The sequence below is a fragment of the Dermacentor variabilis genome, unplaced genomic scaffold (genome assembly GCF_050947875.1).
Source record: "Dermacentor variabilis isolate Ectoservices unplaced genomic scaffold, ASM5094787v1 scaffold_13, whole genome shotgun sequence".
NCBI lineage: Eukaryota > Metazoa > Arthropoda > Arachnida > Ixodida > Ixodidae > Dermacentor > Dermacentor variabilis.
Window position 1 is genome coordinate 38,232,216 of NW_027460291.1, and position 16,835 is coordinate 38,249,050.

The 16,835-nt window shown below is 46.9% G+C and overlaps 10 non-coding genes across 10 annotated transcripts; all 10 read right to left on the reverse strand.

Moving 5' to 3' along the window:
• Nucleotides 1–1,050: 1,050 nt before the first annotated feature.
• TRNAF-GAA (transfer RNA phenylalanine (anticodon GAA)) lies at nt 1,051–1,123 on the reverse strand. The gene has a single exon. It is a non-coding gene; the product is annotated as a tRNA-Phe (tRNA).
• Nucleotides 1,124–2,317: 1,194 nt separating this feature from the next.
• On the reverse strand, nt 2,318–2,390 carry TRNAF-GAA (transfer RNA phenylalanine (anticodon GAA)). Its single transcript has one exon. It is a non-coding gene; the product is annotated as a tRNA-Phe (tRNA).
• Nucleotides 2,391–8,170: 5,780 nt separating this feature from the next.
• On the reverse strand, nt 8,171–8,243 carry TRNAF-GAA (transfer RNA phenylalanine (anticodon GAA)). The gene has a single exon. It is a non-coding gene; the product is annotated as a tRNA-Phe (tRNA).
• A 244-nt stretch (nt 8,244–8,487) lies between these two features.
• On the reverse strand, nt 8,488–8,560 carry TRNAF-GAA (transfer RNA phenylalanine (anticodon GAA)). Its single transcript has one exon. It is a non-coding gene; the product is annotated as a tRNA-Phe (tRNA).
• Nucleotides 8,561–8,793: 233 nt separating this feature from the next.
• TRNAF-GAA (transfer RNA phenylalanine (anticodon GAA)) lies at nt 8,794–8,866 on the reverse strand. The gene has a single exon. It is a non-coding gene; the product is annotated as a tRNA-Phe (tRNA).
• A 1,826-nt stretch (nt 8,867–10,692) lies between these two features.
• On the reverse strand, nt 10,693–10,765 carry TRNAF-GAA (transfer RNA phenylalanine (anticodon GAA)). Its single transcript has one exon. It is a non-coding gene; the product is annotated as a tRNA-Phe (tRNA).
• Nucleotides 10,766–11,325: 560 nt separating this feature from the next.
• Nucleotides 11,326–11,398, reverse strand: TRNAF-GAA (transfer RNA phenylalanine (anticodon GAA)). The gene has a single exon. It is a non-coding gene; the product is annotated as a tRNA-Phe (tRNA).
• A 560-nt stretch (nt 11,399–11,958) lies between these two features.
• TRNAF-GAA (transfer RNA phenylalanine (anticodon GAA)) lies at nt 11,959–12,031 on the reverse strand. The gene has a single exon. It is a non-coding gene; the product is annotated as a tRNA-Phe (tRNA).
• Nucleotides 12,032–12,908: 877 nt separating this feature from the next.
• TRNAF-GAA (transfer RNA phenylalanine (anticodon GAA)) lies at nt 12,909–12,981 on the reverse strand. Its single transcript has one exon. It is a non-coding gene; the product is annotated as a tRNA-Phe (tRNA).
• A 233-nt stretch (nt 12,982–13,214) lies between these two features.
• Nucleotides 13,215–13,287, reverse strand: TRNAF-GAA (transfer RNA phenylalanine (anticodon GAA)). The gene has a single exon. It is a non-coding gene; the product is annotated as a tRNA-Phe (tRNA).
• Between the last annotated feature and the right edge of the window lie 3,548 nt (nt 13,288–16,835).

The window sequence follows — 16,835 nt, forward strand, 5'->3', positions numbered from 1 at the left end:
AACAGTGGCGTATCGCGGAAGTATCAGAAAAGCTCACAATGCTGTCTGAATTGCTATCTGTATGGTTATGCACAACGCCTAAAGAAACGCACTATGAATATGCCGAAACCCAGCATCCAACCCAGGACCTTTAGATCTTCAGTCTAACGCTCTCCCAACTGAGCTGTTTCGGCGGAGCGAGAAACAAAATCATGAGGCGCTAAGCGATGGCTGGGTTCCCACGAACCGCCGTCTAAGGTATCCGACGTAAGGAAACTTTATTTTTTAATATTCGCTCAACCATTTGCTGTAGGCTACGCACGCTTCTATTAATGTTAAACAGTGGCGTATCGCGGAAGTAACAGAAAAGCTCACAATGCTGTCTGAATTGCTATCTGTATTGTTATGCACAACGCCTAAAGAAACGCACTATAAGTATGCCGAAACCCAGGATCCAACCCGGGACCTTTAGATCTTCAGTCTAACGCTGTCCCAACTGAGCTATTTCGAGGAACGAGTAACAAAATCATGAGGCGCTAAGCGATAGCTGGGTTCCCGCGAACCGCCGTCTAAGGTAACCGACGTTAGGAAACTTCTTTTACAAATATTCGCTCCACCATATACTGTAGGCTACGCACGCTTGAATTAATGTTAAACAGTGGCGTATCGCGGAAGTAACAGAAAAGCTGACAATGGTGTCTGAATTGCTATCTGTATTGTTATGCACAACGCCTAAAGAAACGCACTATGAATATGCCGAAACCCAGCATCCAACCCGGGACCTTTAGATCTTCAGTCTAACGCTCTCCCAACTGAGCTATTTAGGCGGAACGAGTAACAAAATCATGAGGCGCTAAGCGATGGCTGGGTTCCCACGAACCGCCATCAAAGGTATCCGACGTAAGGAAACTTCTTTTAAAAATATTCGCTTCACCATTTGCTGTAGGCTACGAACGCTTCTATAAATGTTAAACAGTGGCGTATCGCGGAAGTAACAGAAAAGCTGACAATGGTGTCTGAATTGCTATTTTATTGTTATGCACAAGGGCTAAAAAATTCGCTATATGAATATGCCGAAACCCGGGATCGAACCAGGGACCTTTAGATCTTCAGTCTAACGCTCTCCCAACTGGGCTATTTCGGCGGAACGAGTAACAAAATCATGAGGCGCTAAGCGATGGGTGGGTTCCCACGAACCGCCGTCTAAGGTATCCGACGTAAGGAAACTTCTTTTAAAAATATTCGCTCCACCATTTTCTGTAGGCTACGCACGCTTCAATTAATGTTAAACAGTGGCGTATCGCGGAAGTAATAGAAAAGCTGACAATGGTGTCTGAATTGCTATCTGTATTGTTATGCACAACGCCTAAAGAAACGCACTATAAGTATGCCGAAACCCAGGATCCAACCCGGGACCTTTAGATCTTCAGTCTAACGCTGTCCCAACTGAGCTATTTCGAGGAACGAGTAACAAAATCATGAGGCGCTAAGCGATAGCTGGGTTCTCGCGAACCGCCGTCTAAGGTAACCGACGTTAGGAAACTTCTTTTACAAATATTCGCTCCACCATATACTGTAGGCTACGCACGCTTCAATTAATGTTAAACAGTGGCGTATCGCGGAAGTAACAGAAAAGCTGACAATGGTGTCTGAATTGCTATCTGTATTGTTATGCACAACGCCTAAAGAAACGCACTATGAATATGCCGAAACCCAGCATCCAACCCGGGACCTTTAGATCTTCAGTCTAACGCTCTCCCAACTGAGCTATTTCGGCGGAACGAGTAACAAAATCATGAGGCGCTAAGCGATGGCTGGGTTCCCACGAACCGCCATCAAAGGTATCCGACGTAAGGAAACTTCTTTTAAAAATATTCGCTTCACCATTTGCTGTAGGCTACGAACGATTCTATAAATGTTAAACAGCGGCGTATCGCGGAAGTAACAGAAAAGCTGACAATGGTGTCTGAATTGCTATCAGTATTGTTATGCACAACGCCTAAAGAAGCGCACTATGAATATGTCGAAACCCAGCATCCAACCCGGGACCTTTAGATCTTCAGTCTAACGCTCTCCCAACTGAGCTATTTCGTCGGGACGAGCTACAAAATCACGAGGCGCTAAGCGATGGCTGGGTTCCCACGAACCGCCGTCTAAGGTATCCGACGTAAGGAAACTTCTTTTAAAAATATTCGCTGCACCATTAGCTGTAGGCTACGCACGCTTCTATTAATGTTAAACTGTGGCGTATCGCGGAAGTAACAGAAAAGCTGACAATGGTGTCTGAACTGCTATTTTATTGTTATGCAGAAGGGCTAAAAAATTCGCTATATGAATATGCCGAAACCCGGGATCGAACCAGGGACCTTTAGATCTTCAGTCTAACGCTCTCCCAACTGAGCTATTTCGGCTTTTTTTTTTTCTTTATTGCCAGACCTCGACATATCACAACACAAATTCCTAAATGATATAAACAAAGACCAAAGAAGCAAAAAAGGGATGAATACACAAACGGAACAAGGAACAGTAATATTTACATTCGCTGCCGTCCGCTACTGTGGCACGACGTTGTCGGATTAAAATTCCTTTAGTGCTGTAAGGGGTTCAACCCTCGACAGCCACTCAGGAACAGGCTGTTGCATCTTCATCACTTCCACATACCGTTGCATGGATTCACAAAAGTACAGACGCGCCGGTCGGGCATCCGGGTCGCAATGGTAAACCGCCATTCTTGCGCGCCATAAACAGTGGAGGCCCGTAAGCATGATCAGGTCGTACGGGAAATCTTCGTCGTCATATACTGGCAGAAACCTGATTCCGTGGGGATCTATAGGTAGCTCCTTTTTTAGAGTCCTTTGTAACACGTCCCAGAAAAAGACCCCTTCCCTACAGTGGATGAAGACGTGATCTATGCTTTCTGTTTTTTTACATATAAGGCAGTTGGTTCCCCATGGCATGTAGAACCCACGTTGTTCAAGGAAGATTTTAACAGGTACAGTACCAGTGTGTAATTTAAAAAAGAACGATTTAGTGGCTGGTTGAACTGGCATCTTCTTCACCCTTTTCAATACATCTAGGCCTGGGCCTCCACTGTACGGGGCTCTGTACATAGGTACCACCAAAACACTGTCACATAAATCACGATATAACATTTTCCGTTTTACACTCCACAAATATGCACTTGAAAAACGAACACGCAAAAAGGAAACACTCTGAACTATTTCCCTAAAGAAACCACGGACTGGTCCTGGCATTATTTCCGTACCTACAATGAATTCGGGAAGTGATCTTGACAGCCTCATTTGGATCACCGTGCGCAGAAATGGGTCGTTTGTATCTCGAAAGAAGGAGAATCTATTCACCAGTTGACGCAAGAAGAGGTGCGCCAACCCCAGACCACCATCCTTCACGCGCCGGAAGAGATTATCTCGGCTACATCGCTCCCAGCTCGATGCCCACACGAATACAGCGAACACGCGGTGCAGTTTCTGCACATTAATACGAGAGCACTGTAGTACCTGCATTACGTACCAGATCTTTGTCACGAGAAACATGTTGCACGCTGTAGCTCTCGCGAATATTGACAAGTAACAGGCGTTCCATCGGTCGGCTTTTTCTTTTAGTTGTTTTGTCCGCTCCTTCCAGTACTCGCTACTGTCCTTGTAGGCATCAAGGGGTGCTCCAAGGTACTTAACTGGCGTCGTGACCCAGTTTACGTTCGAAAAGTGGTCTGGTGTAGACGCCCATCTTCCATGCCAAAACCCCAAACATTTCTGCCAGTTAACGTAGCTGTTAGTGACGTTACCAAACTTTTTGACGATGTTAACAGTATTCAATACACTTTGTTTGTCCTTACAGCACACAGCCACATCGTCAGCGTATGCCAGTAGCTTCACTTCTGCTGATTGAAGACTAAACCCCTTAATACATTCATTTTCAATGATGGCCAGACATAGCGTTTCTATGTAGACACAAAACAGGAGTGGACTGAGTGGACAACCCTGGCGAACGGAGCGCTTCACGTTAATGGGGGCCCCCAACATCTGATTAATTATAAGTCTGGTATAGCAGCTCCGGTACGCCATGGTCACCCCTTCAGCGATTATGTGGCCAAAATTAACGTGTTCAAGGATGGTAAGCAATATGTCGTGAGAAACACAATCAAACGCCTTCTCCAAGTCTAGCTGGAGGATGGCTACTGCATCGCACATGGCGTCACAACACTCCAGCACACACTTCATTTTATGGATGTTAGTGAAAATGGTTCTTCCACGAATACCACACGTCTGGTGTGGGCCGACTACTTCCTGAATAACTGACTGGACCCGTCGTGCCAACACCTTCATCAATATTTTGTAGTCGCAGTTAGTAAGCGCTATGGGTCTGTAGAAAGTTGCTTGAGCTTTTCGGTCTCTTCTGTTTTCGGTATTAGTACTGTATGGGACTGGCCAAAGGATGGTGGAAGTATTTTCAGTTCATATGCTTCATTGAAAACTGCTGTTAACATAGGAGCTAGGTGGCTCTTGAACGATTTGTACCAAGCGGAACAAAGACCGTCTGGACCTGGCGACTTCCCAGGATTCAGGTCTTCGATGGCTTTCATCACTTCATGTTCTGTTAATGGTCGTTCTAAGGTTTCTTTAACCTCACTGGACAGCTGTGGGATTCGTTGCAAAAATAATTTCTTGAAATCGTGCATGTTGACAGGCCTGAATGTAAAAAGTTCTTTGTAATGCTCAAAGAAAGCACGCCCTATATTATTGTTATCCGTTAATACCACCCCTTCATATTCTATAGCCTCAATCTGCTTACGTCTCGAGTGCTTTTTTTCTAACCCCAGTGCTCTTTTCGTTGGCGTTTCCCCGCATGATAGCCTTTCTGCTCTGGCGCGCACTAGCGCACCTCGGAAGCGATCTTCGTCGAATACCTCGAGCTTCTTCTTAACGGCGCGCATATCTTGTTGATAGGCGCCAGGTTGCATGCATTCAAGCTTCGCAAATTTTTCTAGCAATGTTGTTAAATCCTTTTCTCTGGCCTTTTGTTCATATCGCAGTACGCTACTTCTTTCGATTGCCTTCAATTTAATGCTTTGCTTCAGCAACTCCCATTCCTCACCAAATTTCGTAGAACTGTCTGTTCCAAAAGAATTCAGAGCAGCCACTACATTTTCGTTAAAAGTTTCATCCCGTAACAGCTCTGCATTCAATTTCCACAGTTCCCAGACGAACTTGTTTCGTTCTTTCTTCCTGCCCACCGTGCATTTTACCAGGCAGTGGTCAGAATATGATATGGCCGTAACTGTGTAGCACTGGCATTTTTCAACTAAATCATATGAAAGATAGATACGGTCTAAGCGTGAGTGACTCGTGCCCTGAAAGTGAGTGTAGCTTACGTCTCCGTGACCGCGAAAACATTCCGCGATATCTTCTAATTCGAATTCGTGTGTGATCTGCGCCAGGATATCACTACTTTTGTCACAAACCACGCGACGCGTAGACCTATCCTCAGCTTTCAATACGCAGTTGAAGTCGCCTACACAGGCTATCATTTTTTGCACATGTAAATGATGCTTTAAACTCAAAAAGAAATTTGCCCTCTCTTGCACAGTATTAGGCGCATAAATGCAAAACACGCGCCATTGGACATTACAATAGCTGAAGTCACAAAAGACAAGTCGACCAGAAGTACAGGAGAAGTAACCATCTATAACAAGACCAGGGAGCTTCCTCACGAACAGCACACACCCTGCCGAAGTCCCTAAGGCGTGGCTCACTACCGTATAGTAGTTATACGTGAACCTTTGCACCATGCTCCCGGTCTCCTCCTCGCCGTCTACCTTGGTTTCTTGCACGGCTAAAACGTCGAGGTCGTGGTCCACTAGTAGTCTGTAAACCTGACTCTGTTTCCTTTTGGCGGCCAGACCTCGAACGTTTAGCGTGCCGAGGCTAAGCGACGGGTTGGTAGCCATTATTGGTGAAAACCGGAGGGGAGAAGGCCCGGAGCATGGTGCTCACCTCAACGTCTAGCTGACCGCTAGACGCCTCCGTGGCCATCCGGCGGCCGTCGCCCGGGTTCCTCTTTGGTCGGCTTCGGGGTTAGCCTACGGTCAGTCTCCAGGTTCGGCTTGGGCTTGAGGGTGGAGCGCCTTCCAGGTAGCGTCTTAGCGGGTGGTGCCTCGGAGTCACCGCCGGCCTTTCCGTCGACTTTCTCCTCGTGCTGCAGGGATCTCTTGACCGGTGCCGAGACGGATTCGACGCGGGCGCTAGCAGGGGTCGCGTTGTCGTCCGCCTCTGCCTGCGTTGCATCCGTAGCTGGCTGGTGGCTCTCATTTTCTTGCGGGGCCGTCTTCACGCTCTCGACTGTAGCCGCTGGTTCTTTGGGGGGAGGGATATTCCTTGCTCCTTCGGCTTGCTTGGTCGTCGTGCCGGTTTCTGCCGCCACTTTGCCGTTTCCAGCTCCCGTGGCCGCTTCCTCCGCCTCGGTCACGTCCATTACATGGTCTAACGTCGACGGCTCGCTCTCCGCCGAACCCGCGGCTACTGCGTATGAACGCACACAGTCCGCGTCGTTGTGTCCAAAAAGCCTGCACCGCGAGCAACGGGGAACCTTGCATTCACGACGAACGTGGCCAGAGCCCCGGCAGCGCAGGCACTGCATGGGACGTCCTGGGGCTACCACCAGCGCAAGCTCGCCGGCGACGCGGATCTGGTGGGGCAGGTCGTCGACTTTCATTCCTGCCTTCAGCTGCAGCAGGACTGCTCGGGTCGTCGAGCCCTTGTCGGAAACGCCATCCACTCGCCAGCGCTCCCGGGTCACTTCCGTCACCTTGCCGAAGGAGGCCAGCGCGGTCTTGACGTCTTCGTCGTCCACCCCATGCAGAAGCCAGTGGATACGAAGCTTCACGTGTTGTTCCTTGGGGTCGATGACCAGGCAGCGACGCCCCTTCACCTGCAGCTCCTTCAGGGCCGCCAGCTTTTCGGCAGCCTCGGCTGTCTTCATCGTCACCGCCCATACATGGTTGATTTGGTATGCTCCAAGGGCGACGACGCCAGAGAGCATACCAACAGCTTGAAGCGCGTCTCGAAAATCTTCTACACGAAACGGGCGAACACGAGCGTCGCCGTGCAAAAAAACTGTGTTCAAAACAATACGTCCTGTAGGTAGGCGAGGCAAAATTATCTGGTAATCTTTATCTTCTTCCGTCGAAAGCCTGTTGCCGCGGCTAACAGCCGCATATGCCGCTCCATTGGAGCCCATGATCCCGCGAACCGTTCAGCTCGGGAGCGGGAAGCAGAATGTCTGAGCTATTTCGGCGGAACGAGTAACAAAATCACGAGGCGCTAAGCGATGGCTGGGTTCCCACGAACCGCCGTCTAAGGTATCCGAAGTAAGGAAACTTCTTTTAAAAATATTCGCTCCACCATTTGCTGTTGGCTACGCACGCTTCTATTAATGTTAAACAGTGGCGTATCGCGGAAGTATCAGAAAAGCTCACAATGCTGTCTGAATTGCTATCTGTATTGTTATGCACAACGCCTAAAGAAACGCACTATGAATATGCCGAAACCCAGCATCCAACCCGGGACCTTTCGATCTTCAGTCTAACGCTCTCCCAACTGAGCTATTTCGGCGGAACGAGTAACAAAATCATGAGGCGCTAAGCGATGGCTGGGTTCCCACGAACCGCCGTCTAAGCTATCCGACGTAAGGAAACTTCTTTTAAAAATATTAGCTCCACCATTTGCTGTAGGCTACGCACGCTTCTATTAATGTTAAACTGTGGCGTATCGCGGAAGTAACAGAAAAGCTGACAATGGTGTCTGAATTGCTATCTGTATTGTTATGCACAACGCCTAAAGAAACGCACTATGAATATGCCGAAACCCAGCATCCAACCCGGGACCTTTAGATCTTCAGTCTAACGCTCTCCCAACTGAGCTATTTCGGCGGAACGAGTAACAAAATCATGAGGCGCTAAGCGATGGCTGGGTTCCCACGAACCGCCGTCTAAGGTATCCGACGTAAGGAAACTTCTTTTAAAAATATTCGCTCCACCATTTGCTGTAGGCTACGCACGCTTCTATAATGTTAAACAGTGGCGTATCGCGGAAGTAACAGAAAAGCTGACAATGGTGTCTGAATTGCTATTTTATTGTTATGCACAAGGGCTAAAAAATTCGCTATATGAATATGCCAAAACCCGGGATCGAACCAGGGACCTTTAGATCTTCAGTCTAACGCTCTCCTAACTGCGCTATTTCGGCGGAACGAGCTACAAAATCACGAGGCGCTAAGCGATGGCTGGGTTCCCACGAACCGGCATCTAAAGTATCCGCCGTAAGGAAACTTCTTTTAAAAATAATCGCTCCACCATTTGCTGTAGGCTACGCACGCTTCTATTAATGTGAAACAGTGGCGTATCGCGGAAGTATCAGAAAAGCTCACAATGGTGTCTGAACTGCTATTTTATTGTTATGCACAAGGGCTAAAAAATTCGCTATATGAATATGCCGAAACCCGGGATGGAACCAGGGATCTTTAGATCTTCAGCCTAACGCTCTCCCAACTGAGCTATTTCGGCGAAACGGGCTACAAAATCATGAGGCGCTAAGCGATGGGTGGGTTCCCACGAACCGCCGTCTAGGGTATCCGACGTAAGGAAACTTCTTTTAAAAACATTCGCTCCACCATTTGCTGTAGGCTACGCACGCTTCTATTAATGTTAAACAGTGGCGTATCGAGGAAGTAACAGAAAAGCTGACAATGGTGTCTGAATTGCTTTGCACAAGAGCTAAAAAATTCGCTATATGAATATGCCGAAAGCCGGGATCGAACCAGGGACCTTTAGATCTTCAGTTTAACGCTCTCCCAACTGAGCTATTTCGGCGGAACGAGTAACAAAATCATGAGGCGCTAAGCGATGGCTGGGTTCCCACGAACCGCCGTCTAAGGTATCCGACGTAAGGAAACTTCTTTTAAAAACATTCGCTCCACCATTTGCTGTAGGCTACGCACGCTTCTATTAATGTTAAACAGTGGCGTATCGAGGAAGTATCAGAAAAACTCACAACGCTGTCTGAATTGCTATCTGTATTGTTATGCACAACGCCTAAAGAAACGCACTATGAATATGCCGAAACCCAGCATCCAACCCGGGACCTTTAGATCTTCAGTCTAACGCTCTGCCAACTGAGCTATTTCGGCGGAACGAGTAACAAAATCATGAGGCGCTAAGCGATGGCTGGCTTCCCACGAACCGCAATCTAAGGTATCCGACGTAAGGAAACTTCTTTTAAAAATATTCGCTCCACCATTTCCTGTAGGCTACGAACGCTTCTATAAATGTTAAACAGTGGCGTATCGCGGAAGTAACAGAAAAGGTGACAATGGTGTCTGAATTGCTATTTTATTGTTATGCACAACGCGTAAAGAAACGCACTATGAATATGCCGAAACCCAGCATCAAACCCGGGACCTTTAGATCTTCAGTCTAACGCTCTCCCAACTGAGGTATTTCGGCGGAACGAGCTACAAAATCACGAGGCGCTAAGCGATGGCTGGGTTCCCACGAACCGCCGTCTAAGGTATCCGACGTAAGGAAACTTCTTTTAAAAATATTCGCTCCACCATTTGCTGTAGGCTACGAACGCTTCTGTAAATGTTAAACAGTGGCGTATCGCGGAAGTAACAGAAAAGCTCACAATGCTGTCTGAATTGCTATCTGTATTGTTATGGACAACGCCTAAAGAAACGCACTATGAATATGCCGAAACCCAGGATCCAACCCGGGACCTTTAGAACTTCAGTCTAACGCTCTCCCAACTGAGGTATTTCGGCGGAACGAGCTACAAAATCACGAGGCGCTAAGCGATGGCTGGGTTCCCACGAACCGCCATCTAAGGTATCCGACGTAAGGAAACTTCTTTTAAAAATATTCGCTCCACCATTTGCTGTAGGCTACGCACGCTTCTATTAATGTTAAACAGTGGCGTATCGCGGAAGTATCAGAAAAGCTCACAATGCTGTCTGAGTTGCTATCTGTATTGTAATGCACAACGCATAAAGAAACGCACTATGAATATGCCGAAACCCACCATCCAACCCGGGACCTTTAGATCTTCAGTCTAACGCTCTCCCAACTGAGCTATTTCGGCGGAACGAGTAACAAAATCATGAGGCGCTAAGCGATGGCTGGGTTCCCACGAACCGCCATCTAAGGTATCCGACGTAAGGAAACTTCTTTTAAAAATATTCGCTCCACCATTTGCTGTAGGCTGCGAACGCTCCTATATATGTTAAACAGTGGCGTATCGCGGAAGTAACAGAAAAGCTGACAATGGTGTCTGAATTGCTATTTTATTGTTATGCACAACGCCTAAAGAAACGCACTATGAATATGCCCAAACCTAGCATCCAACCCGGGTCCTTTAGAACTTCAGTCTAACGCTCTCCCAACTGAGGTATTTCGGCGGAACGAGCTTAAAAATCACGAGGCGCTAAGCGATGGCTGGGTTCCCACGAACCGCCGTCTAAGGTATCCGACGTAAGGAAACTTCTTTTAAAAATATTCGCTCCACCATTTGCTGTAGGCTACGAACGCTTCTATAAATATTAAACAGTGGCGTATCGCGGAAGTAACAGAAAAGCTGACAATGGTGTCTGAATTGCTATTTTATTGTTATGCACAACGCCCAAAGAAACGCACTATGAATATGCCGAAACCCGGGATCGAACCCGGGACCTTTAGATCTTCAGTCTAACGCTCTCCCAACTGAGCTATTTCGAAGGAACGAGCTACAAAATCACGAGGCGCTAAGCGATGGCTGGGTTCCCACGAACCGCCGTCTAAGGTATCCGACGTAAGGAAACTTCTTATAAAAATATTCGCTCTACCATTTGCTGTAGGCTACGCACGCTTCTATTAATGTTAAAAAGTGGCGTATCGCGGAAGTACCAGAAAAGCTCACAATGCTGTCTGAATTGCTATCTGCATTGTTATGCACAACGCCTGAAGAAACGCACTATGAATATGCCAAAACCCAGGATCCAACCCGGGACCTTTAGATCTTCAGTCTAACGCTCTCCCAACTGAGCTATTTCGAAGGAACGAGCTACAAAATCACGAGGCGCTAAGCGATGGCTGGGTTCCCACGAACCGCCGTCTAAGCTATCCGACGTAAGGAAACTTCTTTTAAAAATATTAGCTCCACCATTTGCTGTAGGCTACGCACGCTTCTATTAATGTTAAACTGTGGCGTATCGCGGAAGTAACAGAAAAGCTGACAATGGTGTCTGAATTGCTATTTTATTGTTATGCACAACGCCGAAAGAAACGCACTATGAATATGCCGAAACCCGGGATCGAACCCGGGACCTTTAGATCTTCAGTCTAACGCTCTCCCAACTGAGCTATTTCGACGGAGCGAGTAACAAAATCATGAGGCGCTAAGCGATAGCTAGGTTCCCACGAACCGCCGTCTAAGGTATCCGACGTAAGGAAACTTCTTTTAAAAATATTCGCTCCACCATTTGCTGTAGGCTACGAACGCTTCTACAAATGTTAAATAGTGGCGTATCGCGGAAGTAACAGAAAAGCTCACAATGCTGTCTGAATTGCTATCTGCATTGTTATGCACAACGCCTAAAGAAACGCACTATGAATATGCCAAAACCCAGGATCCAACCCGGGACCTTTAGATCTTCAGTCTAACGCTCTCCCAACTGAGCTATTTCGAAGGAACGAGCTACAAAATCACGAGGCGCTAAGCGATGGCTGGGTTCCCACGAACCGCCGTCTAAGGTATCCGACGTAAGGAAACTTCTTTTAAAAATATTCGCTCCACCATTTGCTGTAGGCTACGAACGCTTCTATAAATGTTAAACAGTGGCGTATCGCGGAAGTAACAGAAAAGCTGACAATGGTGTCTGAATTGCTATTTTATTGTTATGCACAACGCCCAAAGAAACGCACTATGAATATGCCGAAACCCGGGATCGAACGCGGGACCTTTAGATCTTCAGTCTAACGCTCTCCCAACTGAGCTATTTCGACGGAGCGAGTAACAAAATCATGAGGCGCTAAGCGATAGCTAGGTTCCCACGAACCGCCGTCTAAGGTATCCGACGTAAGGAAACTTCTTTTAAAAATATTCGCTCCACCATTTGCTGTAGGCTACGAACGCTTCTACAAATGTTAAATAGTGGCGTATCGCGGAAGTAACAGAAAAGCTCACAATGCTGTCTGAATTGCTATCTTTATTGTTATGCACAACGCCTAAAGAAACGCACTATGAATATACCGAAACCCAGCATCCAACCCGGGACCTTTCGATCTTCAGTCTAACGCTCTCCCAACTGAGCTATTTCGAAGGAACGAGCTACAAAATCACGAGGCGCTAAGCGATGGCTGGGTTCCCACGAACCGCCGTCTAAGCTATCCGACGTAAGGAAACTTCTTTTAAAAATATTAGCTCCACCATTTGCTGTAGGCTACGCACGCTTCTATTAATGTTAAACTGTGGCGTATCGCGGAAGTAACAGAAAAGCTGACAATGGTGTCTGAATTGCTATCTGTATTGTTATGCACAACGCCTAAAGAAACGCACTATGAATATGCCGAAACCCAGCATCCAACCCGGGACCTTTAGATCTTCAGTCTAACGCTCTCCCAACTGAGCTATTTCGGCGGAACGAGTAACAAAATCATGAGGCGCTAAGCGATGGCTGGGTTCCCACGAACCGCCGTCTAAGGTATCCGACGTAAGGAAACTTCTTTTAAAAATATTCGCTCCACCATTTGCTGTAGGCTACGCACGCTTCTATAATGTTAAACAGTGGCGTATCGCGGAAGTAACAGAAAAGCTGACAATGGTGTCTGAATTGCTATTTTATTGTTATGCACAAGGGCTAAAAAATTCGCTATATGAATATGCCGAAACCCGGGATCGAACCAGGGACCTTTAGATCTTCAGCCTAACGCTCTCCCAACTGAGCTATTTCGGCGAAACGAGCTACAAAATCATGAGGCGCTAAGCGATGGGTGGGTTCCCACGAACCGCCGTCTAGGGTATCCGACGTAAAGAAACTTCTTTTAAAAATATTCGCTCCACTATTTGCTGTAGGCTACGCACGCTTCTATTAATGTTAAACAGTGGCGTATCGCGGAAGTAACAGAAAAGCTGACAACGGTGTCTGAATTGCTTTGCACAAGAGCTAAAAAATTCGCTATATGAATATGCCAAAACCCGGGATCGAACCAGGGACCTTTAGATCTTCAGTCTAACGCTCTCCCAACTGAGCTATTTCGGCTTTTTTTTTTATTTATTGCCAGTCCTCGACATAACACAACACAAATTCCTAAATGATATAAACAAAGACCAAAGAAGCAAAAAGGGATGAATACACAAACGGAACAAGGAACAGTAATATTTACATTCGCTGCCGTCCGCTACTGTGGCACGACGTTGTCGGATTAAAATTCCTTTAGTGCTGTAAGGGGTTCAACCCTCGACAGCCACTCAGGAACAGGCTGTTGCAGTTTGATCACTTCCACATACCGTTGCATGGATTCACAAAAGTACAGACGCGCCGGTCGGGCATCCGGGTCACAATGGTAACCCGCCATTCTTGCGCGCCATAAACTGTGGAGGCCCGTAAGCATGATCAGGTCGTACGGGAAACCTTCGTCGTCATATACTGGCAGAAACCTGATTCCGTGGGGATCTATAGGTAGCTCCTTTTTTAGAGTCCTTTGTAGCAAGTCCCAGAAAAAGACCCCTTCCCAACAGTGGATGAAGACGTGATCTATGCTTTCTGTTTTTTTACATATAAGGCAGCGGGTTCCCCATGGCATGTAGAACCCACGTTGTTCAAGGAAGATTTTAACAGGTACAGTACCAGTGTGTAATTTAAAAAAGAACGATTTAATGGCTAGTTGAACTGGCATCTTCTTCACCCTTTTCAATACATCTAGGCCTGGGCCTCCACTGTTCGGGGCTCTGTACATAGGTACCAGCAAAACACTGTCACATAAATCACGATATAACTTTTTCCGTTTTACACTCCACAAATATGCACTTGAAAAACGAACACGCAAAAAGGAAACACTCTGAACTATTTCCCGAAAGAAACCACGGACTGGTCCTGGCATTATTTCCGTACCTACAACGAATTCGGGAAGTGATCTTGACAGCCTCATTTGGATCACCGTGCGCAGAAATGGGTCGTTTGTATCTCGAAAGAAGGAGAATCTATTCACCAGTTGACGCAAGAAGAGGTGCGCCAACCCCAGACCACCATCCTTCACGCGCCGGAAGAGATTATCTCGGCTACATCGCTCCCAGCTTGATGCCCACACGAATACAGCGAACACGCGGTGCAGTTTCTGCACATTAATACGAGAGCACTGTAGTACCTGCATTACGTACCAGATCTTTGTCACGAGAAACATGTTGCACGCTGTAGCTCTCGCGAATATTGATAGGTAACAGGCGTTCCATCGGTCGGCTTTTTCATTTAGTTGTTTTGTCCGCTCCTTCCAGTACTCGCTACTGTCCTTGTAGGCATCAAGGGGTGCTCCAAGGTACTTAACTGGCGCCGTGACCCAATTTACGTTCGAAAAGTGGTCTGGTGTAGACGCCCATCTTCCATGCCAAAACCCCAAACATTTCTGCCAGTTAACGTAGCTGTTAGTGACGTTACCAAACTTTTTGACGATATTAACAGTATTCAATACACTTTGTTTGTCCTTACAGCACACAGCCACATCGTCAGCGTATGCCAGTAGCTTCACTTCTGCTGATTGAAGACTAAACCCCTTAATACGTTCATTTTCAATGATGGCCAGACATAGCGTTTCTATGTAGACACAAAACAGGAGTGGACTGAGTGGACAACCCTGGCGAACGGAGCGCTTCACGTTAATGGGGGCCCCCAACATCTGATTAATTATAAGTCTGGTATAGCAGCTCCGGTACGCCATGGTCACCCCTTCAGTGATTATGTGGCCAAAATTAACGTGTTCAAGGATGGTAAGCAATATGTCGTGAGAAACACAATCAAACGCCTTCTCCAAGTCTAGCTGGAGGATGGCTACTGCATCGCACAAGGCGTCACAACACTCCAGCACACACTTCATTTTATGGATGTTAGTGAAAATGGTTCTTCCACGAATACCACACGTCTGGTGTGGGCCGACTACTTCCTGAATAACTGACTGGACCCGTCGTGCCAACACCTTCATCAATATTTTGTAGTCACAGTTAGTAAGCGCTATGGGTCTGTAGGAGGAAAGTTGCTTGAGCTTTTCGGTCTCTTCTGTTTTCGGTATTAGTACTGTATGGGACTGGCCAAAGGATGGGGGAAGTATTTTCAGTTCATATGCTTCATTGAAAACTGCTGTTAAGATAGGAGCTAGGTGGCTTTTGAACGATTTGTACCATGCGGCACAAAGACCGTCTGGACCTGGCGACTTCCCAGGATTCAGGTCTTCGATGGCTTTCATCACTTCATGTTCTGTTAATGGTCGTTCTAAGGTTTCTTTAACCTCACTCGACAGCTGTGGGATTCGTTGCAAAAATAATTTCTTGAAATCGTGCATGTTGACAGGCCTGAATGTAAAAAGTTCTTTGTAATGCTCAAAGAAAGCACGCCCTATATTATTGTTATCCGTTAATACCACCCCTTCATATTCTATAGCCTCAATCTGCTTACGTCTCGAGTGCTTTTTTTCTAACCCCAGTGCTCTTTTCGTTGGCGTTTCCCCGCATGATAGCCTTTCTGCTCTGGCGCGCACTAGCGCACCTCGGAAGCGATCTTCGTCGAATACCTCGAGCTTCTTCTTAACGGCGCGCATATCTTGTTGATAGGCGCCAGGTTGCATGCATTCAAGCTTCGCAAATTTTTCTAGCAATGTTGTTAAATCCTTTTCTCTGGCCTTTTGTTCATATCGCAGTACGCTACTTCTTTCGATTGCCTTCAATTTAATGCTTTGCTTCAGCAACTCCCATTCCTCACCAAATTTCGTAGAACTGTCTGTTCCAAAAGAATTCAGAGCAGCCACTACATTTTCGTTAAAAGTTTCATCCCGTAACAGCTCTGCATTCAATTTCCACAGTTCCCAGACGAACTTGTTTCGTTCTTTCTTCCTGCCCACCGTGCATTTTACCAGGCAGTGGTCAGAATATGATATGGCCGTAACTGTGTAGCACTGGCATTTTTCAACTAAATCATATGAAAGATAGATACGGTCTAAGCGTGAGTGACTCGTGCCCTGAAAGTGAGTGTAGCTTACGTCTCCGTGACCGCGAAAACATTCCGCGATATCTTCTAATTCGAATTCGTGTGTGATCTGCGCCAGGATATCACTACTTTTGTCACAAACCACGCGACGCGTAGACCTATCCTCAGCTTTCAATACGCAGTTGAAGTCGCCTACACAGGCTATCATTTTTTGCACATGTAAATGATGCTTTAAACTCAAAAAGAAATTTGCCCTCTCTTGCACAGTATTAGGCGCATAAATGCAAAACACGCGCCATTGGACATTACAATAGCTGAAGTCACAAAAGACAAGTCGACCAGAAGTACAGGAGAAGTAACCATCTATAACAAGACCAGGGAGCTTCCTCACGAACAGCACACACCCTGCCGAAGTCCCTAAGGCGTGGCTCACTACCGTATAGTAGTTATACGTGAACCTTTGCACCATGCTCCCGGTCTCCTCCTCGCCGTCTACCTTGGTTTCTTGCACTGCTAAAACGTCGAGGTCATGGTCCACTAGTAGTCTGTAAACCTGACTCTGTTTCCTTTTGGCGGCCAGACCTCGAACGTTTAGCGTGCCGAGGCTAAGCGACGGG